Below are 16,589 nucleotides of genomic sequence, written 5' to 3' on the forward strand. Positions count from 1 at the left end.
CCATGAATGCGTCCTTTCTGTAACCATTTACCGATGTCATTGCGTTGCCACATTAGCCTTGAAGTGTCTCTCGAATCGAGTCAGCACTCGCTTACGGCCACACCACCCTGAGCACGCCCGCTCTCGTCTGATCTCGGAAGCCAAGCAGGGTCGGGCCTGGTTAGTACTTGGATGGGAGACCGCCTGGGAATACCAGGTGCTGTAAGCATTTAATTAATTAAATATTTTTTCATGTCATTTTTTCCCATGAATGCGACCTTTCTGTAAGCGTTCACTGATGTCATGGCGTTGCCACATAAGTCTTGAAGTGTCTATCGAAGCGAGTCAGCACTCGCTTACGGCCACACCACCCTGAGCACGCCCGCTCTCGTCTGATCTCGGAAGCCAAGCAGGGTCGGGCCTGGTTAGTACTTGGATGGGAGACCGCCTGGGAATACCAGGTGCTGTAAGCATTTAATTAATTAATAATTTTTTTTTATGTCATTTTTTCCCATGAATGCGTCCTTTCTGTAACCATTTACCGATGTCATTGCGTTGCCACATTAGCCTTGAAGTGTCTCTCGAATCGAGTCAGCACTCGCTTACGGCCACACCACCCTGAGCACGCCCGTTCTCGTCTGATCTCGGAAGCCAAGCAGGGTCGGGCCTGGTTAGTACTTGGATGGGAGACCGCCTGGGAATACCAGGTGCTCTAAGCATTTAATTAATTAATTATTTTTTTATGTCATTTTTTCCCATGAATGCGTCCTTTCTGTAAGCGTTCTCCCATGGCATGGCGTTGCCACATTAGTTTTGAAGTGTCTCTCGAATCAAGTCTGCACTCGCTTACGGCCACACCACCCTGAGCACGCCCGCTCTCGTCTGATCTCGGAAGCCAAGCAGGGTCGGGCCTGGTTAGTACTTGGATGGGAGACCGCCTGGGAATACCAGGTGCTGTAAGCATTTAATTAATTAATAATTTTTTTTATGTCATTTTTTCCCATGAATGCGTCCTTTCTGTAACCATTTACCGATGTCATTGCGTTGCCACATTAGCCTTGAAGTGTCTCTCGAATCGAGTCAGCACTCGCTTACGGCCACACCACCCTGAGCACGCCCGCTCTTGTCTGATCTCGGAAGCCAAGCAGGGTAGGGCCTGGTTAGTACTTGGATGGGAGACCGCCTGGGAATACCAGGTGCTGTAAGCATTTAATTAATTAATTATTTTTTTATGTCATTTTTTCCCATGAATGCGACCTTTCTGTAAGCGTTCAATGATGTCATGGCGTTGCCACATAAGTCTTGAAGTGTCTATCGAAGCGAGTCAGCACTCGCTTACGGCCACACCACCCTGAGCACGCCCGCTCTCGTCTGATCTCGGAAGCCAAGCAGGGTCGGGCCTGGTTAGTACTTGGATGGGAGACCGCCTGGGAATACCAGGTGCTGTAAGCATTTAATTAATTAATTATTTTTTTATGTCATTTTTTCCCATGAATGCGTCCTTTCTGTAACCATTTACCGATGTCATTGCGTTGCCACATTAGCCTTGAAGTGTCTCTCGAATCGAGTCAGCACTCGCTTACGGCCACACCACCCTGAGCACGTCCGTTCTCGTCTGATCTCGTAAGCCAAGCAGGGTCGGGCCTGGTTAGTACTTGGATGGGAGACCGCCTGGGAATACCAGGTGCTGTAAGCATTTAATTAATTAATTATTTTTTTATGTCATTTTTTCCCATGAATGCGATCTTTCTGTAAGCGTTCACCGATGTCATGGCGTTGCCACATAAGTCTTGAAGTGTCTATCGAAGCGTGTCAGCACTCGCTTACGGCCACACCACCCTGAGCACGCCCGCTCTCGTCTAATGTCGGAAGCCAAGCAGGGTCGGGCCTGGTTAGTACTTGGATGGGAGACCGCCTGGGAATACCAGGTGCTGTAAGCATTTAATTAATTAAATATTTATTTATGTCATATTTTCCCATGAATGCGTCCTTTCTGTAACCATTTACCGATGTCATTGCGTTGCCACATTAGCCTTGAAGTGTCTCTCGAATCGAGTCAGCACTCGCTTACGGCCACACCACCCTGAGCACGCCCGCTCTCGTCTGATCTCGGAAGCCAAGCAGGGTCGGGCCTGGTTAGTACTTGGATGGGAGACCGCCTGGGAATACCAGGTGCTGTAAGCATTTAATTAATCAATTATTTTTTTTATGTCATTTTTTCCCATGAATGCGTCCTTTCTGTAACCATTTACCGATGTCATTGCGTTGCCACATTAGCCTTGAAGTGTCTCTCGAATCGAGTCAGCACTCGTTTACGGCCACACCACCCTGAGCACGCCCGCTCTCGTCTGATCTCGGAAGCCAAGCAGGGTCGGGCCTGGTTAGTACTTGGATGGGAGACCGCCTGGGAATACCTGGTGCTGTAAGAATTAAATTAATTAATTATTTATGTCATTTTTCCCATGAATGCGTCCTTTCTGTAAGCGTTCTCCCATGGCATGGCGTTGCCACATTAGTTTTGAAGTGTCTCTCGAATCAAGTCAGCACTCGCTTACGGCCACGCCACCCTGAGCACGCCCGCTCTCGTCTGATCTCGTAAGCCAAGCAGGGTCGGGCCTGGTTAGTACTTGGATGGGAGACCGCCTGGGAATACCAGGTGCTCTAAGCATTTAATTAATTAATTATTTTTTTATGTCATTTTTTCCCATGAATGCGTCCTTTCTGTAAGCGTTCTCCCATGGCATGGCGTTGCCACATTAGTTTTGAAGTGTCTCTCGAATCAAGTCTGCACTCGCTTACGGCCACACCACCCTGAGCACGCCCGCTCTCGTCTGATCTCGGAAGCCAAGCAGGGTCGGGCCTGGTTAGTACTTGGATGGGAGACCGCCTGGGAATACCAGGTGCTGTAAGCATTTAATTAATTAATAATTTTTTTTATGTCATTTTTTCCCATGAATGCGTCCTTTCTGTAACCATTTACCGATGTCATTGCGTTGCCACATTAGCCTTGAAGTGTCTCTCGAATCGAGTCAGCACTCGCTTACGGCCACACCACCCTGAGCACGCCCGCTCTCGTCTGATCTCGGAAGCCAAGCAGGGTCGGGCCTGGTTAGTACTTGGATGGGAGATTGCCTGGGAATACCAGGTGCTGTAAGCATTTAATTAATTAAATATTTATTTATGTCATTTTTTCCCATGAATGCGTTCTTTCTGTAAGCGTTCACTGATGTCATGGCGTTGCCACATAAGTCTTGAAGTGTCTGTCGATTCGAGTCGGCACTCGCTTACGGCCACACCACCCTGAGCACGCCCGCTCTCGTCTGATCTCGGAAGCCAAGCAGGGTCGGGCCTGGTTAGTACTTGGATGGGAGACCGCCTGGGAATACCAGGTGCTGTAAGCATTTAATTAATTAATAATTTTTTTTATGTCATTTTTTCCCATGAATGCGTCCTTTCTGTAACCATTTACCGATGTCATTGCGTTGCCACATTAGCCTTGAAGTGTCTCTCGAATCGAGTCAGCACTCGCTTACGGCCACACCACCCTGAGCACGCCCGCTCTCGTCTGATCTCGGAAGCCAAGCAGGGTCGGGCCTGGTTAGTACTTGGATGGGAGACCGCCTGGGAATACCAGGTGCTGTAAGCATTTAATTAATTAATTATTTTTTTATGTCATTTTTTCCCATGAATGCGTCCTTTCTGTAACCATTTACCGATGTCATTGCGTTGCCACATTAGCCTTGAAGTGTCTCTCGAATCGAGTCAGCACTCGCTTACGGCCACACCACCCTGAGCACGCCCGCTCTCGTCTGATCTCGGAAGCCAAGCAGGGTCGGGCCTGGTTAGTACTTGGATGGGAGACCGCCTGGGAATACCAGGTGCTGTAAGCATTTAATTAATTAATTATTTTTTTATGTCATTTTTTCCCATGAATGCGATCTTTCTGTAAGCGTTCACTGATGTCATGGCGTTGCCACATAAGTCTTGAAGTGTCTATCGAAGCGAGTCAGCACTCGCTTACGGCCACACCACCCTGAGCACGCCCGCTCTCGTCTGATCTCGGAAGCCAAGCAGGGTCGGGCCTGGTTAGTACTTGGATGGGAGACCGCCTGGGAATACCAGGTGCTGTAAGCATTTAATTAATTAATTATTTTTTTTATGTCATTTTTTCCCATGAATGCGTCCTTTCTGTAACCATTTACCGATGTCATTGCGTTGCCACATTAGCCTTGAAGTGTCTCTCGAATCGGGTCAGCACTCGTTTACGGCCACACCACCCTGAGCACGCCCGCTCTCGTCTGATCTCGGAAGCCAAGCAGGGTCGGGCCTGGTTAGTACTTGGATGGGAGACCGCCTGGGAATACCAGATGCTGTAATAATTTAATTGATTAATTATTTTTTTTATGTCATTTTTTCCCATGAATGCGTCCTTTCTGTAACCATTTACCGATGTCATTGCGTTGCCACATTAGCCTTGAAGTGTCTCTCGAATCGAGTCAGCACTCGTTTACGGCCACACCACCCTGAGCACGCCCGCTCTCGTCTGATCTCGGAAGCCAAGCAGGGTCGGGCCTGGTTAGTACTTGGATGGGAGACCGCCTGGGAATACCTGGTGCTGTAAGAATTAAATTAATTAATTATTTATGTCATTTTTCCCATGAATGCGTCCTTTCTGTAAGCGTTCTCCCATGGCATGGCGTTGCCACATTAGTTTTGAAGTGTCTCTCGAATCAAGTCAGCACTCGCTTACGGCCACGCCACCCTGAGCACGCCCGCTCTCGTCTGATCTCGGAAGCCAAGCAGGGTCGGGCCTGGTTAGTACTTGGATGGGAGACCGCCTGGGAATACCAGGTGCTGTAAGCATTTAATTAATTAAATATTTATTTATGTCATATTTTCCCATGAATGCGTCCTTTCTGTAACCATTTACCGATGTCATTGCGTTGCCACATTAGCCTTGAAGTGTCTCTCGAATCGAGTCAGCACTCGCTTACGGCCACACCACCCTGAGCACGCCCGCTCTCGTCTGATCTCGGAAGCCAAGCAGGGTCGGGCCTGGTTAGTACTTGGATGGGAGACCGCCTGGGAATACCAGGTGCTGTAAGCATTTAATTAATTAATTATTTTTTTTATGTCATTTTTTCCCATGAATGCGTCCTTTCTGTAACCATTTACCGATGTCATTGCGTTGCCACATTAGCCTTGAAGTGTCTCTCGAATCGAGTCAGCACTCGTTTACGGCCACACCACCCTGAGCACGCCCGCTCTCGTCTGATCTCGGAAGCCAAGCAGGGTCGGGCCTGGTTAGTACTTGGATGGGAGACCGCCTGGGAATACCTGGTGCTGTAAAAATTAATTAATTATTTATGTCATTTTTCCCATGAATGCGTCCTTTCTGTAAGCGTTCTCCCATGGCATGGCGTTGCCACATTAGTTTTGAAGTGTCTCTCGAATCAAGTCAGCACTCGCTTACGGCCACGCCACCCTGAGCACGCCCGCTCTCGTCTGATCTCGTAAGCCAAGCAGGGTCGGGCCTGGTTAGTACTTGGATGGGAGACCGCCTGGGAATACCAGGTGCTCTAAGCATTTAATTAATTAATTATTTTTTTATGTCATTTTTTCCCATGAATGCGTCCTTTCTGTAAGCGTTCTCCCATGGCATGGCGTTGCCACATTAGTTTTGAAGTGTCTCTCGAATCAAGTCTGCACTCGCTTACGGCCACACCACCCTGAGCACGCCCGCTCTCGTCTGATCTCGGAAGCCAAGCAGGGTCGGGCCTGGTTAGTACTTGGATGGGAGACCGCCTGGGAATACCAGGTGCTGTAAGCATTTAATTAATTAATAATTTTTTTTATGTCATTTTTTCCCATGAATGCGTCCTTTCTGTAACCATTTACCGATGTCATTGCGTTGCCACATTAGCCTTGAAGTGTCTCTCGAATCGAGTCAGCACTCGCTTACGGCCACACCACCCTGAGCACGCCCGCTCTCGTCTGATCTCGGAAGCCAAGCAGGGTCGGGCCTGGTTAGTACTTGGATGGGAGACCGCCTGGGAATACCAGGTGCTGTAAGCATTTAATTAATTAAATATTTTTTTATGTCATTTTTTCCCATGAATGCGACCTTTCTGTAAGCGTTCACTGTTGTCATGGCGTTGCCACATAAGTCTTGAAGTGTCTATCGAAGCGAGTCAGCACTCGCTTACGGCCACACCACCCTGAGCACGCCCGCTCTCGTCTGATCTCGGAAGCCAAGCAGGGTCGGGCCTGGTTAGTACTTGGATGGGAGACCGCCTGGGAATACCAGGTGCTGTAAGCATTTAATTAATTAATTATTTTTTAATGTCATTTTTTCCCATGAATGCGATCTTTCTGTAAGTGTTCACCGATGTCATGGCGTTGCCACATAAGTCTTGAAGTGTCTATCGAAGCGAGTCAGCACTCGCTTACGGCCACACCACCCTAAGCACGCCCGCTCTCGTCTGATCTCGGAAGCCAAGCAGGGTCGGGCCTGGTTAGTACTTGGATGGGAGACCGCCTGGGAATACCAGGTGCTGTAAGCATTTAATTAATTAAATATTTATTTATGTCATATTTTCCCATGAATGCGTCCTTTCTGTAACCATTTACCGATGTCATTGCGTTGCCACATTAGCCTTGAAGTGTCTCTCGAATCGAGTCAGCACTCGCTTACGGCCACACCACCCTGAGCACGCCCGCTCTCGTCTGATCTCGGAAGCCAAGCAGGGTCGGGCCTGGTTAGTACTTGGATGGGAGACCGCCTGGGAATACCAGGTGCTGTAAGCATTTAATTAATTAATTATTTTTTTATGTCATTTTTTCCCATGAATGCGATCTTTCTGTAAGCGTTCACTGATGTCATGGCGTTGCCACATAAGTCTTGAAGTGTCTATCGAAGCGAGTCAGCACTCGCTTACGGCCACACCACCCTGAGCACGCCCGCTCTCGTCTGATCTCGGAAGCCAAGCAGGGTCGGGCCTGGTTAGTACTTGGATGGGAGACCGCCTGGGAATACCAGGTGCTGTAAGCATTTAATTAATTAATTATTTTTTTTATGTCATTTTTTCCCATGAATGCGTCCTTTCTGTAACCATTTACCGATGTCATTGCGTTGCCACATTAGCCTTGAAGTGTCTCTCGAATCGGGTCAGCACTCGTTTACGGCCACACCACCCTGAGCACGCCCGCTCTCGTCTGATCTCGGAAGCCAAGCAGGGTCGGGCCTGGTTAGTACTTGGATGGGAGACCGCCTGGGAATACCAGATGCTGTAATAATTTAATTGATTAATTATTTTTTTTATGTCATTTTTTCCCATGAATGCGTCCTTTCTGTAACCATTTACCGATGTCATTGCGTTGCCACATTAGCCTTGAAGTGTCTCTCGAATCGAGTCAGCACTCGTTTACGGCCACACCACCCTGAGCACGCCCGCTCTCGTCTGATCTCGGAAGCCAAGCAGGGTCGGGCCTGGTTAGTACTTGGATGGGAGACCGCCTGGGAATACCTGGTGCTGTAAGAATTAAATTAATTAATTATTTATGTCATTTTTCCCATGAATGCGTCCTTTCTGTAAGCGTTCTCCCATGGCATGGCGTTGCCACATTAGTTTTGAAGTGTCTCTCGAATCAAGTCAGCACTCGCTTACGGCCACGCCACCCTGAGCACGCCCGCTCTCGTCTGATCTCGGAAGCCAAGCAGGGTCGGGCCTGGTTAGTACTTGGATGGGAGACCGCCTGGGAATACCAGGTGCTGTAAGCATTTAATTAATTAAATATTTATTTATGTCATATTTTCCCATGAATGCGTCCTTTCTGTAACCATTTACCGATGTCATTGCGTTGCCACATTAGCCTTGAAGTGTCTCTCGAATCGAGTCAGCACTCGCTTACGGCCACACCACCCTGAGCACGCCCGCTCTCGTCTGATCTCGGAAGCCAAGCAGGGTCGGGCCTGGTTAGTACTTGGATGGGAGACCGCCTGGGAATACCAGGTGCTGTAAGCATTTAATTAATTAATTATTTTTTTTATGTCATTTTTTCCCATGAATGCGTCCTTTCTGTAACCATTTACCGATGTCATTGCGTTGCCACATTAGCCTTGAAGTGTCTCTCGAATCGAGTCAGCACTCGTTTACGGCCACACCACCCTGAGCACGCCCGCTCTCGTCTGATCTCGGAAGCCAAGCAGGGTCGGGCCTGGTTAGTACTTGGATGGGAGACCGCCTGGGAATACCTGGTGCTGTAAGAATTAAATTAATTAATTATTTATGTCATTTTTCCCATGAATGCGTCCTTTCTGTAAGCGTTCTCCCATGGCATGGCGTTGCCACATTAGTTTTGAAGTGTCTCTCGAATCAAGTCAGCACTCGCTTACGGCCACGCCACCCTGAGCACGCCCGCTCTCGTCTGATCTCGTAAGCCAAGCAGGGTTGGGCCTGGTTAGTACTTGGATGGGAGACCGCCTGGGAATACCAGGTGCTCTAAGCATTTAATTAATTAATTATTTTTTTATGTCATTTTTTCCCATGAATGCGTCCTTTCTGTAAGCGTTCTCCCATGGCATGGCGTTGCCACATTAGTTTTGAAGTGTCTCTCGAATCAAGTCTGCACTCGCTTACGGCCACACCACCCTGAGCACGCCCGCTCTCGTCTGATCTCGGAAGCCAAGCAGGGTCGGGCCTGGTTAGTACTTGGATGGGAGACCGCCTGGGAATACCAGGTGCTGTAAGCATTTAATTAATTAATAATTTTTTTTATGTCATTTTTTCCCATGAATGCGTCCTTTCTGTAACCATTTACCGATGTCATTGCGTTGCCACATTAGCCTTGAAGTGTCTCTCGAATCGAGTCAGCACTCGCTTACGGCCACACCACCCTGAGCACGCCCGCTCTCGTCTGATCTCGGAAGCCAAGCAGGGTCGGGCCTGGTTAGTACTTGGATGGGAGACCGCCTGGGAATACCAGGTGCTGTAAGCATTTAATTAATTAAATATTTTTTTATGTCATTTTTTCCCATGAATGCGACCTTTCTGTAAGCGTTCACTGATGTCATGGCGTTGCCACATAAGTCTTGAAGTGTCTATCGAAGCGAGTCAGCACTCGCTTACGGCCACACCACCCTGAGCACGCCCGCTCTCGTCTGATCTCGGAAGCCAAGCAGGGTCGGGCCTGGTTAGTACTTGGATGGGAGACCGCCTGGGAATACCAGGTGCTGTAAGCATTTAATTAATTAATAATTTTTTTTTATGTCATTTTTTCCCATGAATGCGTCCTTTCTGTAACCATTTACCGATGTCATTGCGTTGCCACATTAGCCTTGAAGTGTCTCTCGAATCGAGTCAGCACTCGCTTACGGCCACACCACCCTGAGCACGCCCGTTCTCGTCTGATCTCGGAAGCCAAGCAGGGTCGGGCCTGGTTAGTACTTGGATGGGAGACCGCCTGGGAATACCAGGTGCTCTAAGCATTTAATTAATTAATTATTTTTTTATGTCATTTTTTCCCATGAATGCGTCCTTTCTGTAAGCGTTCTCCCATGGCATGGCGTTGCCACATTAGTTTTGAAGTGTCTCTCGAATCAAGTCTGCACTCGCTTACGGCCACACCACCCTGAGCACGCCCGCTCTCGTCTGATCTCGGAAGCCAAGCAGGGTCGGGCCTGGTTAGTACTTGGATGGGAGACCGCCTGGGAATACCAGGTGCTGTAAGCATTTAATTAATTAATAATTTTTTTTATGTCATTTTTTCCCATGAATGCGTCCTTTCTGTAACCATTTACCGATGTCATTGCGTTGCCACATTAGCCTTGAAGTGTCTCTCGAATCGAGTCAGCACTCGCTTACGGCCACACCACCCTGAGCATGCCCGCTCTCGTCTGATCTCGGAAGCCAAGCAGGGTCGGGCCTGGTTAGTACTTGGATGGGAGACCGCCTGGGAATACCAGGTGCTGTAAGCATTTAATTAATTAATTATTTTTTATGTCATTTTTTCCCATGAATGCGACCTTTCTGTAAGCGTTCACTGATGTCATGGCGTTGCCACATAAGTCTTGAAGTGTCTATCGAAGCGAGTCAGCACTCGCTTACGGCCACACCACCCTGAGCACGCCCGCTCTCGTCTGATCTCGGAAGCCAAGCAGGGTCGGGCCTGGTTAGTACTTGGATGGGAGACCGCCTGGGAATACCAGGTGCTGTAAGCATTTAATTAATTAATTATTTTTTTTATGTCATTTTTTCCCATGAATGCGTCCTTTCTGTAACCATTTACCGATGTCATTGCGTTGCCACATTAGCCTTGAAGTGTCTCTCGAATCGAGTCAGCACTCGCTTACGGCCACACCACCCTGAGCACGCCCGTTCTCGTCTGATCTCGTAAGCCAAGCAGGGTCGGGCCTGGTTAGTACTTGGATGGGAGACCGCCTGGGAATACCAGGTGCTGTAAGCATTTAATTAATTAATTATTTTTTAATGTCATTTTTTCCCATGAATGCGATCTTTCTGTAAGTGTTCACCGATGTCATGGCGTTGCCACATAAGTCTTGAAGTGTCTATCGAAGCGAGTCAGCACTCGCTTACGGCCACACCACCCTAAGCACGCCCGCTCTCGTCTGATCTCGGAAGCCAAGCAGGGTCGGGCCTGGTTAGTATTGGATGGGAGACCGCCTGGGAATACCAGGTGCTGTAAGCATTTAATTAATTAAATATTTATTTATGTCATATTTTCCCATGAATGCGTCCTTTCTGTAACCATTTACCGATGTCATTGCGTTGCCACATTAGCCTTGAAGTGTCTCTCGAATCGAGTCAGCACTCGCTTACGGCCACACCACCCTGAGCACGCCCGCTCTCGTCTGATCTCGGAAGCCAAGCAGGGTCGGGCCTGGTTAGTACTTGGATGGGAGACCGCCTGGGAATACCAGGTGCTGTAAGCATTTAATTAATTAATTATTTTTTTATGTCATTTTTTCCCATGAATGCGATCTTTCTGTAAGCGTTCACTGATGTCATGGCGTTGCCACATAAGTCTTGAAGTGTCTATCGAAGCGAGTCAGCACTCGCTTACGGCCACACCACCCTGAGCACGCCCGCTCTCGTCTGATCTCGGAAGCCAAGCAGGGTCGGGCCTGGTTAGTACTTGGATGGGAGACCGCCTGGGAATACCAGGTGCTGTAAGCATTTAATTAATTAATTATTTTTTTATGTCATTTTTTCCCATGAATGCGTCCTTTCTGTAACCATTTACCGATGTCATTGCGTTGCCACATTAGCCTTGAAGTGTCTCTCGAATCGGGTCAGCACTCGTTTACGGCCACACCACCCTGAGCACGCCCGCTCTCGTCTGATCTCGGAAGCCAAGCAGGGTCGGGCCTGGTTAGTACTTGGATGGGAGACCGCCTGGGAATACCAGATGCTGTAATAATTTAATTGATTAATTATTTTTTTTATGTCATTTTTTCCCATGAATGCGTCCTTTCTGTAACCATTTACCGATGTCATTGCGTTGCCACATTAGCCTTGAAGTGTCTCTCGAATCGAGTCAGCACTCGTTTACGGCCACACCACCCTGAGCACGCCCGCTCTCGTCTGATCTCGGAAGCCAAGCAGGGTCGGGCCTGGTTAGTACTTGGATGGGAGACCGCCTGGGAATACCTGGTGCTGTAAGAATTAAATTAATTAATTATTTATGTCATTTTTCCCATGAATGCGTCCTTTCTGTAAGCGTTCTCCCATGGCATGGCGTTGCCACATTAGTTTTGAAGTGTCTCTCGAATCAAGTCAGCACTCGCTTACGGCCACGCCACCCTGAGCACGCCCGCTCTCGTCTGATCTCGGAAGCCAAGCAGGGTCGGGCCTGGTTAGTACTTGGATGGGAGACCGCCTGGGAATACCAGGTGCTGTAAGCATTTAATTAATTAAATATTTATTTATGTCATATTTTCCCATGAATGCGTCCTTTCTGTAACCATTTACCGATGTCATTGCGTTGCCACATTAGCCTTGAAGTGTCTCTCGAATCGAGTCAGCACTCGCTTACGGCCACACCACCCTGAGCACGCCCGCTCTCGTCTGATCTCGGAAGCCAAGCAGGGTCGGGCCTGGTTAGTACTTGGATGGGAGACCGCCTGGGAATACCAGGTGCTGTAAGCATTTAATTAATTAATTATTTTTTTTATGTCATTTTTTCCCATGAATGCGTCCTTTCTGTAACCATTTACCGATGTCATTGCGTTGCCACATTAGCCTTGAAGTGTCTCTCGAATCGAGTCAGCACTCGTTTACGGCCACACCACCCTGAGCACGCCCGCTCTCGTCTGATCTCGGAAGCCAAGCAGGGTCGGGCCTGGTTAGTACTTGGATGGGAGACCGCCTGGGAATACCTGGTGCTGTAAGAATTAAATTAATTAATTATTTATGTCATTTTTCCCATGAATGCGTCCTTTCTGTAAGCGTTCTCCCATGGCATGGCGTTGCCACATTAGTTTTGAAGTGTCTCTCGAATCAAGTCAGCACTCGCTTACGGCCACGCCACCCTGAGCACGCCCGCTCTCGTCTGATCTCGTAAGCCAAGCAGGGTCGGGCCTGGTTAGTACTTGGATGGGAGACCGCCTGGGAATACCAGGTGCTCTAAGCATTTAATTAATTAATTATTTTTTTATGTCATTTTTTCCCATGAATGCGTCCTTTCTGTAAGCGTTCTCCCATGGCATGGCGTTGCCACATTAGTTTTGAAGTGTCTCTCGAATCAAGTCTGCACTCGCTTACGGCCACACCACCCTGAGCACGCCCGCTCTCGTCTGATCTCGGAAGCCAAGCAGGGTCGGGCCTGGTTAGTACTTGGATGGGAGACCGCCTGGGAATACCAGGTGCTGTAAGCATTTAATTAATTAATAATTTTTTTTATGTCATTTTTTCCCATGAATGCGTCCTTTCTGTAACCATTTACCGATGTCATTGCGTTGCCACATTAGCCTTGAAGTGTCTCTCGAATCGAGTCAGCACTCGCTTACGGCCACACCACCCTGAGCACGCCCGCTCTCGTCTGATCTCGGAAGCCAAGCAGGGTCGGGCCTGGTTAGTACTTGGATGGGAGACCGCCTGGGAATACCAGGTGCTGTAAGCATTTAATTAATTAAATATTTTTTTATGTCATTTTTTCCCATGAATGCGACCTTTCTGTAAGCGTTCACTGATGTCATGGCGTTGCCACATAAGTCTTGAAGTGTCTATCGAAGCGAGTCAGCACTCGCTTACGGCCACACCACCCTGAGCACGCCCGCTCTCGTCTGATCTCGGAAGCCAAGCAGGGTCGGGCCTGGTTAGTACTTGGATGGGAGACCGCCTGGGAATACCAGGTGCTGTAAGCATTTAATTAATTAATAATTTTTTTTTATGTCATTTTTTCCCATGAATGCGTCCTTTCTGTAACCATTTACCGATGTCATTGCGTTGCCACATTAGCCTTGAAGTGTCTCTCGAATCGAGTCAGCACTCGCTTACGGCCACACCACCCTGAGCACGCCCGTTCTCGTCTGATCTCGGAAGCCAAGCAGGGTCGGGCCTGGTTAGTACTTGGATGGGAGACCGCCTGGGAAAACCAGGTGCTCTAAGCATTTAATTAATTAATTATTTTTTTATGTCATTTTTTCCCATGAATGCGTCCTTTCTGTACGCGTTCTCCCATGGCATGGCGTTGCCACATTAGTTTTGAAGTGTCTCTCGAATCAAGTCTGCACTCGCTTACGGCCACACCACCCTGAGCACGCCCGCTCTCGTCTGATCTCGGAAGCCAAGCAGGGTCGGGCCTGGTTAGTACTTGGATGGGAGACCGCCTGGGAATACCAGGTGCTGTAAGCATTTAATTAATTAATAATTTTTTTTATGTCATTTTTTCCCATGAATGCGTCCTTTCTGTAACCATTTACCGATGTCATTGCGTTGCCACATTAGCCTTGAAGTGTCTCTCGAATCGAGTCAGCACTCGCTTACGGCCACACCACCCTGAGCATGCCCGCTCTCGTCTGATCTCGGAAGCCAAGCAGGGTCGGGCCTGGTTAGTACTTGAATGGGAGACCGCCTGGGAATACCAGGTGCTGTAAGCATTTAATTAATTAATTATTTTTTATGTCATTTTTTCCCATGAATGCGACCTTTCTGTAAGCGTTCACTGATGTCATGGCGTTGCCACATAAGTCTTGAAGTGTCTATCGAAGCGAGTCAGCACTCGCTTACGGCCACACCACCCTGAGCACGCCCGCTCTCGTCTGATCTCGGAAGCCAAGCAGGGTCGGGCCTGGTTAGTACTTGGATGGGAGACCGCCTGGGAATACCAGGTGCTGTAAGCATTTAATTAATTAATTATTTTTTTTATGTCATTTTTTCCCATGAATGCGTCCTTTCTGTAACCATTTACCGATGTCATTGCGTTGCCACATTAGCCTTGAAGTGTCTCTCGAATCGAGTCAGCACTCGCTTACGGCCACACCACCCTGAGCACGCCCGTTCTCGTCTGATCTCGTAAGCCAAGCAGGGTCGGGCCTGGTTAGTACTTGGATGGGAGACCGCCTGGGAATACCAGGTGCTGTAAGCATTTAATTAATTAATTATTTTTTAATGTCATTTTTTCCCATGAATGCGATCTTTCTGTAAGTGTTCACCGATGTCATGGCGTTGCCACATAAGTCTTGAAGTGTCTATCGAAGCGAGTCAGCACTCGCTTACGGCCACACCACCCTAAGCACGCCCGCTCTCGTCTGATCTCGGAAGCCAAGCAGGGTCGGGCCTGGTTAGTACTTGGATGGGAGACCGCCTGGGAATACCAGGTGCTGTAAGCATTTAATTAATTAAATATTTATTTATGTCATATTTTCCCATGAATGCGTCCTTTCTGTAACCATTTACCGATGTCATTGCGTTGCCACATTAGCCTTGAAGTGTCTCTCGAATCGAGTCAGCACTCGCTTACGGCCACACCACCCTGAGCACGCCCGCTCTCGTCTGATCTCGGAAGCCAAGCAGGGTCGGGCCTGGTTAGTACTTGGATGGGAGACCGCCTGGGAATACCAGGTGCTGTAAGCATTTAATTAATTAATTATTTTTTTATGTCATTTTTTCCCATGAATGCGATCTTTCTGTAAGCGTTCACTGATGTCATGGCGTTGCCACATAAGTCTTGAAGTGTCTATCGAAGCGAGTCAGCACTCGCTTACGGCCACACCACCCTGAGCACGCCTGCTCTCGTCTGATCTCGGAAGCCAAGCAGGGTCGGGCCTGGTTAGTACTTGGATGGGAGACCGCCTGGGAATACCAGGTGCTGTAAGCATTTAATTAATTAATTATTTTTTTTATGTCATTTTTTCCCATGAATGCGTCCTTTCTGTAACCATTTACCGATGTCATTGCGTTGCCACATTAGCCTTGAAGTGTCTCTCGAATCGGGTCAGCACTCGTTTACGGCCACACCACCCTGAGCACGCCCGCTCTCGTCTGATCTCGGAAGCCAAGCAGGGTCGGGCCTGGTTAGTACTTGGATGGGAGACCGCCTGGGAATACCAGATGCTGTAATAATTTAATTGATTAATTATTTTTTTATGTCATTTTTTCCCATGAATGCGTCCTTTCTGTAACCATTTACCGATGTCATTGCGTTGCCACATTAGCCTTGAAGTGTCTCTCGAATCGAGTCAGCACTCGTTTACGGCCACACCACCCTGAGCACGCCCGCTCTCGTCTGATCTCGGAAGCCAAGCAGGGTCGGGCCTGGTTAGTACTTGGATGGGAGACCGCCTGGGAATACCTGGTGCTGTAAGAATTAAATTAATTAATTATTTATGTCATTTTTCCCATGAATGCGTCCTTTCTGTAAGCGTTCTCCCATGGCATGGCGTTGCCACATTAGTTTTGAAGTGTCTCTCGAATCAAGTCAGCACTCGCTTACGGCCACGCCACCCTGAGCACGCCCGCTCTCGTCTGATCTCGGAAGCCAAGCAGGGTCGGGCCTGGTTAGTACTTGGATGGGAGACCGCCTGGGAATACCTGGTGCTGTAAGAATTAAATTAATTAATTATTTATGTCATTTTTCCCATGAATGCGTCCTTTCTGTAAGCGTTCTCCCATGGCATGGCGTTGCCACATTAGTTTTGAAGTGTCTCTCGAATCAAGTCAGCACTCGCTTACGGCCACGCCACCCTGAGCACGCCCGCTCTCGTCTGATCTCGTAAGCCAAGCAGGGTCGGGCCTGGTTAGTACTTGGATGGGAGACCGCCTGGGAATACCAGGTGCTCTAAGCATTTAATTAATTAATTATTTTTTTATGTCATTTTTTCCCATGAATGCGTCCTTTCTGTAAGCGTTCTCCCATGGCATGGCGTTGCCACATTAGTTTTGAAGTGTCTCTCGAATCAAGTCTGCACTCGCTTACGGCCACACCACCCTGAGCACGCCCGCTCTCGTCTGATCTCGGAAGCCAAGCAGGGTCGGGCCTGGTTAGTACTTGGATGGGAGACCGCCTGGGAATACCAGGTGCTGTAAGCATTTAATTAATTAATAATTTTTTTTATGTCATTTTTTCCCATGAATGCGTCCTTTCTGTAA

General features: G+C 48.3%; 54 non-coding genes and 14 pseudogenes across 54 annotated transcripts; all 68 read left to right on the forward strand.

Annotated features, from left to right (window-relative positions):
* The first annotated feature begins 89 nt into the window (after nt 1–89).
* LOC135726797 (5S ribosomal RNA) lies at nt 90–208 on the forward strand. Its single transcript, XR_010525013.1, has one exon. It is a non-coding gene; the product is annotated as a 5S ribosomal RNA (ribosomal RNA).
* A 125-nt stretch (nt 209–333) lies between these two features.
* On the forward strand, nt 334–452 carry LOC135725285 (5S ribosomal RNA). The gene has a single exon (XR_012337451.1). It is a non-coding gene; the product is annotated as a 5S ribosomal RNA (ribosomal RNA).
* A 127-nt stretch (nt 453–579) lies between these two features.
* On the forward strand, nt 580–698 carry LOC135726808 (5S ribosomal RNA). Its single transcript, XR_010525014.2, has one exon. It is a non-coding gene; the product is annotated as a 5S ribosomal RNA (ribosomal RNA).
* A 125-nt stretch (nt 699–823) lies between these two features.
* LOC135726819 (5S ribosomal RNA) lies at nt 824–942 on the forward strand. The gene has a single exon (XR_010525015.1). It is a non-coding gene; the product is annotated as a 5S ribosomal RNA (ribosomal RNA).
* A 126-nt stretch (nt 943–1,068) lies between these two features.
* Nucleotides 1,069–1,187, forward strand: LOC135726831 (5S ribosomal RNA). The gene has a single exon (XR_010525016.2). It is a non-coding gene; the product is annotated as a 5S ribosomal RNA (ribosomal RNA).
* A 125-nt stretch (nt 1,188–1,312) lies between these two features.
* LOC135726843 (5S ribosomal RNA) lies at nt 1,313–1,431 on the forward strand. The gene has a single exon (XR_010525017.1). It is a non-coding gene; the product is annotated as a 5S ribosomal RNA (ribosomal RNA).
* A 125-nt stretch (nt 1,432–1,556) lies between these two features.
* LOC135723739 (5S ribosomal RNA) lies at nt 1,557–1,675 on the forward strand (annotated as a pseudogene).
* A 125-nt stretch (nt 1,676–1,800) lies between these two features.
* LOC135726201 (5S ribosomal RNA) lies at nt 1,801–1,919 on the forward strand (annotated as a pseudogene).
* A 125-nt stretch (nt 1,920–2,044) lies between these two features.
* Nucleotides 2,045–2,163, forward strand: LOC135724636 (5S ribosomal RNA). Its single transcript, XR_010524297.2, has one exon. It is a non-coding gene; the product is annotated as a 5S ribosomal RNA (ribosomal RNA).
* Nucleotides 2,164–2,289: 126 nt separating this feature from the next.
* LOC135723689 (5S ribosomal RNA) lies at nt 2,290–2,408 on the forward strand. Its single transcript, XR_010523380.2, has one exon. It is a non-coding gene; the product is annotated as a 5S ribosomal RNA (ribosomal RNA).
* Nucleotides 2,409–2,528: 120 nt separating this feature from the next.
* On the forward strand, nt 2,529–2,647 carry LOC135726854 (5S ribosomal RNA; annotated as a pseudogene).
* A 125-nt stretch (nt 2,648–2,772) lies between these two features.
* On the forward strand, nt 2,773–2,891 carry LOC135724637 (5S ribosomal RNA). The gene has a single exon (XR_010524298.2). It is a non-coding gene; the product is annotated as a 5S ribosomal RNA (ribosomal RNA).
* Nucleotides 2,892–3,017: 126 nt separating this feature from the next.
* LOC135726494 (5S ribosomal RNA) lies at nt 3,018–3,136 on the forward strand (annotated as a pseudogene).
* Nucleotides 3,137–3,261: 125 nt separating this feature from the next.
* Nucleotides 3,262–3,380, forward strand: LOC135726867 (5S ribosomal RNA). Its single transcript, XR_010525020.1, has one exon. It is a non-coding gene; the product is annotated as a 5S ribosomal RNA (ribosomal RNA).
* A 126-nt stretch (nt 3,381–3,506) lies between these two features.
* On the forward strand, nt 3,507–3,625 carry LOC135726879 (5S ribosomal RNA). Its single transcript, XR_010525021.1, has one exon. It is a non-coding gene; the product is annotated as a 5S ribosomal RNA (ribosomal RNA).
* A 125-nt stretch (nt 3,626–3,750) lies between these two features.
* Nucleotides 3,751–3,869, forward strand: LOC135726891 (5S ribosomal RNA). Its single transcript, XR_010525022.1, has one exon. It is a non-coding gene; the product is annotated as a 5S ribosomal RNA (ribosomal RNA).
* Nucleotides 3,870–3,994: 125 nt separating this feature from the next.
* On the forward strand, nt 3,995–4,113 carry LOC135725061 (5S ribosomal RNA). The gene has a single exon (XR_010524714.2). It is a non-coding gene; the product is annotated as a 5S ribosomal RNA (ribosomal RNA).
* Nucleotides 4,114–4,239: 126 nt separating this feature from the next.
* Nucleotides 4,240–4,358, forward strand: LOC135726902 (5S ribosomal RNA; annotated as a pseudogene).
* A 126-nt stretch (nt 4,359–4,484) lies between these two features.
* Nucleotides 4,485–4,603, forward strand: LOC135725286 (5S ribosomal RNA). The gene has a single exon (XR_012337619.1). It is a non-coding gene; the product is annotated as a 5S ribosomal RNA (ribosomal RNA).
* Nucleotides 4,604–4,723: 120 nt separating this feature from the next.
* Nucleotides 4,724–4,842, forward strand: LOC135726914 (5S ribosomal RNA). Its single transcript, XR_010525024.2, has one exon. It is a non-coding gene; the product is annotated as a 5S ribosomal RNA (ribosomal RNA).
* A 125-nt stretch (nt 4,843–4,967) lies between these two features.
* On the forward strand, nt 4,968–5,086 carry LOC135726926 (5S ribosomal RNA). Its single transcript, XR_010525025.1, has one exon. It is a non-coding gene; the product is annotated as a 5S ribosomal RNA (ribosomal RNA).
* A 126-nt stretch (nt 5,087–5,212) lies between these two features.
* LOC135726935 (5S ribosomal RNA) lies at nt 5,213–5,331 on the forward strand. Its single transcript, XR_010525026.2, has one exon. It is a non-coding gene; the product is annotated as a 5S ribosomal RNA (ribosomal RNA).
* Nucleotides 5,332–5,446: 115 nt separating this feature from the next.
* Nucleotides 5,447–5,565, forward strand: LOC135726936 (5S ribosomal RNA; annotated as a pseudogene).
* Nucleotides 5,566–5,690: 125 nt separating this feature from the next.
* Nucleotides 5,691–5,809, forward strand: LOC135726202 (5S ribosomal RNA). Its single transcript, XR_012337452.1, has one exon. It is a non-coding gene; the product is annotated as a 5S ribosomal RNA (ribosomal RNA).
* A 126-nt stretch (nt 5,810–5,935) lies between these two features.
* LOC135724638 (5S ribosomal RNA) lies at nt 5,936–6,054 on the forward strand. Its single transcript, XR_010524300.2, has one exon. It is a non-coding gene; the product is annotated as a 5S ribosomal RNA (ribosomal RNA).
* Nucleotides 6,055–6,179: 125 nt separating this feature from the next.
* Nucleotides 6,180–6,298, forward strand: LOC135725237 (5S ribosomal RNA). Its single transcript, XR_012337453.1, has one exon. It is a non-coding gene; the product is annotated as a 5S ribosomal RNA (ribosomal RNA).
* A 125-nt stretch (nt 6,299–6,423) lies between these two features.
* Nucleotides 6,424–6,542, forward strand: LOC135726495 (5S ribosomal RNA). The gene has a single exon (XR_012337584.1). It is a non-coding gene; the product is annotated as a 5S ribosomal RNA (ribosomal RNA).
* A 125-nt stretch (nt 6,543–6,667) lies between these two features.
* Nucleotides 6,668–6,786, forward strand: LOC135726938 (5S ribosomal RNA). The gene has a single exon (XR_010525028.1). It is a non-coding gene; the product is annotated as a 5S ribosomal RNA (ribosomal RNA).
* Nucleotides 6,787–6,911: 125 nt separating this feature from the next.
* On the forward strand, nt 6,912–7,030 carry LOC135725287 (5S ribosomal RNA). Its single transcript, XR_012337454.1, has one exon. It is a non-coding gene; the product is annotated as a 5S ribosomal RNA (ribosomal RNA).
* A 126-nt stretch (nt 7,031–7,156) lies between these two features.
* Nucleotides 7,157–7,275, forward strand: LOC135726939 (5S ribosomal RNA; annotated as a pseudogene).
* Nucleotides 7,276–7,401: 126 nt separating this feature from the next.
* LOC135726941 (5S ribosomal RNA) lies at nt 7,402–7,520 on the forward strand. The gene has a single exon (XR_010525031.2). It is a non-coding gene; the product is annotated as a 5S ribosomal RNA (ribosomal RNA).
* Nucleotides 7,521–7,640: 120 nt separating this feature from the next.
* LOC135726950 (5S ribosomal RNA) lies at nt 7,641–7,759 on the forward strand. Its single transcript, XR_010525040.2, has one exon. It is a non-coding gene; the product is annotated as a 5S ribosomal RNA (ribosomal RNA).
* Nucleotides 7,760–7,884: 125 nt separating this feature from the next.
* On the forward strand, nt 7,885–8,003 carry LOC135726962 (5S ribosomal RNA). The gene has a single exon (XR_010525051.1). It is a non-coding gene; the product is annotated as a 5S ribosomal RNA (ribosomal RNA).
* Nucleotides 8,004–8,129: 126 nt separating this feature from the next.
* On the forward strand, nt 8,130–8,248 carry LOC135723740 (5S ribosomal RNA). Its single transcript, XR_010523428.2, has one exon. It is a non-coding gene; the product is annotated as a 5S ribosomal RNA (ribosomal RNA).
* Nucleotides 8,249–8,368: 120 nt separating this feature from the next.
* LOC135726203 (5S ribosomal RNA) lies at nt 8,369–8,487 on the forward strand (annotated as a pseudogene).
* Nucleotides 8,488–8,612: 125 nt separating this feature from the next.
* LOC135724639 (5S ribosomal RNA) lies at nt 8,613–8,731 on the forward strand. The gene has a single exon (XR_010524301.2). It is a non-coding gene; the product is annotated as a 5S ribosomal RNA (ribosomal RNA).
* A 126-nt stretch (nt 8,732–8,857) lies between these two features.
* Nucleotides 8,858–8,976, forward strand: LOC135723690 (5S ribosomal RNA). Its single transcript, XR_010523381.2, has one exon. It is a non-coding gene; the product is annotated as a 5S ribosomal RNA (ribosomal RNA).
* A 125-nt stretch (nt 8,977–9,101) lies between these two features.
* On the forward strand, nt 9,102–9,220 carry LOC135726975 (5S ribosomal RNA). Its single transcript, XR_010525062.1, has one exon. It is a non-coding gene; the product is annotated as a 5S ribosomal RNA (ribosomal RNA).
* Nucleotides 9,221–9,347: 127 nt separating this feature from the next.
* Nucleotides 9,348–9,466, forward strand: LOC135724641 (5S ribosomal RNA). The gene has a single exon (XR_010524303.2). It is a non-coding gene; the product is annotated as a 5S ribosomal RNA (ribosomal RNA).
* Nucleotides 9,467–9,591: 125 nt separating this feature from the next.
* On the forward strand, nt 9,592–9,710 carry LOC135726496 (5S ribosomal RNA). The gene has a single exon (XR_012337455.1). It is a non-coding gene; the product is annotated as a 5S ribosomal RNA (ribosomal RNA).
* A 126-nt stretch (nt 9,711–9,836) lies between these two features.
* LOC135726987 (5S ribosomal RNA) lies at nt 9,837–9,955 on the forward strand. Its single transcript, XR_010525073.2, has one exon. It is a non-coding gene; the product is annotated as a 5S ribosomal RNA (ribosomal RNA).
* Nucleotides 9,956–10,079: 124 nt separating this feature from the next.
* Nucleotides 10,080–10,198, forward strand: LOC135726998 (5S ribosomal RNA). Its single transcript, XR_010525083.1, has one exon. It is a non-coding gene; the product is annotated as a 5S ribosomal RNA (ribosomal RNA).
* A 126-nt stretch (nt 10,199–10,324) lies between these two features.
* Nucleotides 10,325–10,443, forward strand: LOC135727010 (5S ribosomal RNA). The gene has a single exon (XR_010525094.2). It is a non-coding gene; the product is annotated as a 5S ribosomal RNA (ribosomal RNA).
* A 125-nt stretch (nt 10,444–10,568) lies between these two features.
* LOC135725062 (5S ribosomal RNA) lies at nt 10,569–10,686 on the forward strand (annotated as a pseudogene).
* Nucleotides 10,687–10,811: 125 nt separating this feature from the next.
* On the forward strand, nt 10,812–10,930 carry LOC135727021 (5S ribosomal RNA). The gene has a single exon (XR_010525105.1). It is a non-coding gene; the product is annotated as a 5S ribosomal RNA (ribosomal RNA).
* Nucleotides 10,931–11,055: 125 nt separating this feature from the next.
* Nucleotides 11,056–11,174, forward strand: LOC135724247 (5S ribosomal RNA). The gene has a single exon (XR_010523917.2). It is a non-coding gene; the product is annotated as a 5S ribosomal RNA (ribosomal RNA).
* A 125-nt stretch (nt 11,175–11,299) lies between these two features.
* LOC135727033 (5S ribosomal RNA) lies at nt 11,300–11,418 on the forward strand (annotated as a pseudogene).
* Nucleotides 11,419–11,544: 126 nt separating this feature from the next.
* On the forward strand, nt 11,545–11,663 carry LOC135725758 (5S ribosomal RNA). Its single transcript, XR_012337620.1, has one exon. It is a non-coding gene; the product is annotated as a 5S ribosomal RNA (ribosomal RNA).
* Nucleotides 11,664–11,783: 120 nt separating this feature from the next.
* LOC135726068 (5S ribosomal RNA) lies at nt 11,784–11,902 on the forward strand. The gene has a single exon (XR_012337570.1). It is a non-coding gene; the product is annotated as a 5S ribosomal RNA (ribosomal RNA).
* Nucleotides 11,903–12,027: 125 nt separating this feature from the next.
* LOC135727044 (5S ribosomal RNA) lies at nt 12,028–12,146 on the forward strand. The gene has a single exon (XR_010525125.1). It is a non-coding gene; the product is annotated as a 5S ribosomal RNA (ribosomal RNA).
* A 126-nt stretch (nt 12,147–12,272) lies between these two features.
* Nucleotides 12,273–12,391, forward strand: LOC135724642 (5S ribosomal RNA). The gene has a single exon (XR_010524304.1). It is a non-coding gene; the product is annotated as a 5S ribosomal RNA (ribosomal RNA).
* Nucleotides 12,392–12,511: 120 nt separating this feature from the next.
* LOC135726497 (5S ribosomal RNA) lies at nt 12,512–12,630 on the forward strand (annotated as a pseudogene).
* Nucleotides 12,631–12,755: 125 nt separating this feature from the next.
* On the forward strand, nt 12,756–12,874 carry LOC135727047 (5S ribosomal RNA). Its single transcript, XR_010525128.1, has one exon. It is a non-coding gene; the product is annotated as a 5S ribosomal RNA (ribosomal RNA).
* A 126-nt stretch (nt 12,875–13,000) lies between these two features.
* On the forward strand, nt 13,001–13,119 carry LOC135725289 (5S ribosomal RNA). Its single transcript, XR_012337456.1, has one exon. It is a non-coding gene; the product is annotated as a 5S ribosomal RNA (ribosomal RNA).
* Nucleotides 13,120–13,244: 125 nt separating this feature from the next.
* LOC135727048 (5S ribosomal RNA) lies at nt 13,245–13,363 on the forward strand. The gene has a single exon (XR_010525129.1). It is a non-coding gene; the product is annotated as a 5S ribosomal RNA (ribosomal RNA).
* Nucleotides 13,364–13,490: 127 nt separating this feature from the next.
* On the forward strand, nt 13,491–13,609 carry LOC135727049 (5S ribosomal RNA). Its single transcript, XR_010525130.2, has one exon. It is a non-coding gene; the product is annotated as a 5S ribosomal RNA (ribosomal RNA).
* A 125-nt stretch (nt 13,610–13,734) lies between these two features.
* On the forward strand, nt 13,735–13,853 carry LOC135727050 (5S ribosomal RNA). The gene has a single exon (XR_010525131.1). It is a non-coding gene; the product is annotated as a 5S ribosomal RNA (ribosomal RNA).
* A 126-nt stretch (nt 13,854–13,979) lies between these two features.
* LOC135727051 (5S ribosomal RNA) lies at nt 13,980–14,098 on the forward strand. Its single transcript, XR_010525132.2, has one exon. It is a non-coding gene; the product is annotated as a 5S ribosomal RNA (ribosomal RNA).
* A 124-nt stretch (nt 14,099–14,222) lies between these two features.
* On the forward strand, nt 14,223–14,341 carry LOC135726204 (5S ribosomal RNA). The gene has a single exon (XR_012337457.1). It is a non-coding gene; the product is annotated as a 5S ribosomal RNA (ribosomal RNA).
* A 126-nt stretch (nt 14,342–14,467) lies between these two features.
* On the forward strand, nt 14,468–14,586 carry LOC135724643 (5S ribosomal RNA). Its single transcript, XR_010524305.2, has one exon. It is a non-coding gene; the product is annotated as a 5S ribosomal RNA (ribosomal RNA).
* A 125-nt stretch (nt 14,587–14,711) lies between these two features.
* On the forward strand, nt 14,712–14,830 carry LOC135723691 (5S ribosomal RNA). Its single transcript, XR_010523382.2, has one exon. It is a non-coding gene; the product is annotated as a 5S ribosomal RNA (ribosomal RNA).
* Nucleotides 14,831–14,955: 125 nt separating this feature from the next.
* LOC135721901 (5S ribosomal RNA) lies at nt 14,956–15,074 on the forward strand. Its single transcript, XR_010521655.1, has one exon. It is a non-coding gene; the product is annotated as a 5S ribosomal RNA (ribosomal RNA).
* A 125-nt stretch (nt 15,075–15,199) lies between these two features.
* Nucleotides 15,200–15,318, forward strand: LOC135724644 (5S ribosomal RNA). The gene has a single exon (XR_010524306.2). It is a non-coding gene; the product is annotated as a 5S ribosomal RNA (ribosomal RNA).
* A 126-nt stretch (nt 15,319–15,444) lies between these two features.
* On the forward strand, nt 15,445–15,563 carry LOC135726498 (5S ribosomal RNA; annotated as a pseudogene).
* Nucleotides 15,564–15,688: 125 nt separating this feature from the next.
* On the forward strand, nt 15,689–15,807 carry LOC135721902 (5S ribosomal RNA). Its single transcript, XR_010521656.2, has one exon. It is a non-coding gene; the product is annotated as a 5S ribosomal RNA (ribosomal RNA).
* A 120-nt stretch (nt 15,808–15,927) lies between these two features.
* Nucleotides 15,928–16,046, forward strand: LOC135721903 (5S ribosomal RNA; annotated as a pseudogene).
* A 120-nt stretch (nt 16,047–16,166) lies between these two features.
* Nucleotides 16,167–16,285, forward strand: LOC135721904 (5S ribosomal RNA; annotated as a pseudogene).
* A 125-nt stretch (nt 16,286–16,410) lies between these two features.
* LOC135725064 (5S ribosomal RNA) lies at nt 16,411–16,529 on the forward strand. The gene has a single exon (XR_010524716.2). It is a non-coding gene; the product is annotated as a 5S ribosomal RNA (ribosomal RNA).
* Nucleotides 16,530–16,589: the final 60 nt, after the last annotated feature.

This window comes from Paramisgurnus dabryanus, chromosome 9 (genome assembly GCF_030506205.2).
Source record: "Paramisgurnus dabryanus chromosome 9, PD_genome_1.1, whole genome shotgun sequence".
Lineage (NCBI taxonomy): Eukaryota > Metazoa > Chordata > Actinopteri > Cypriniformes > Cobitidae > Paramisgurnus > Paramisgurnus dabryanus.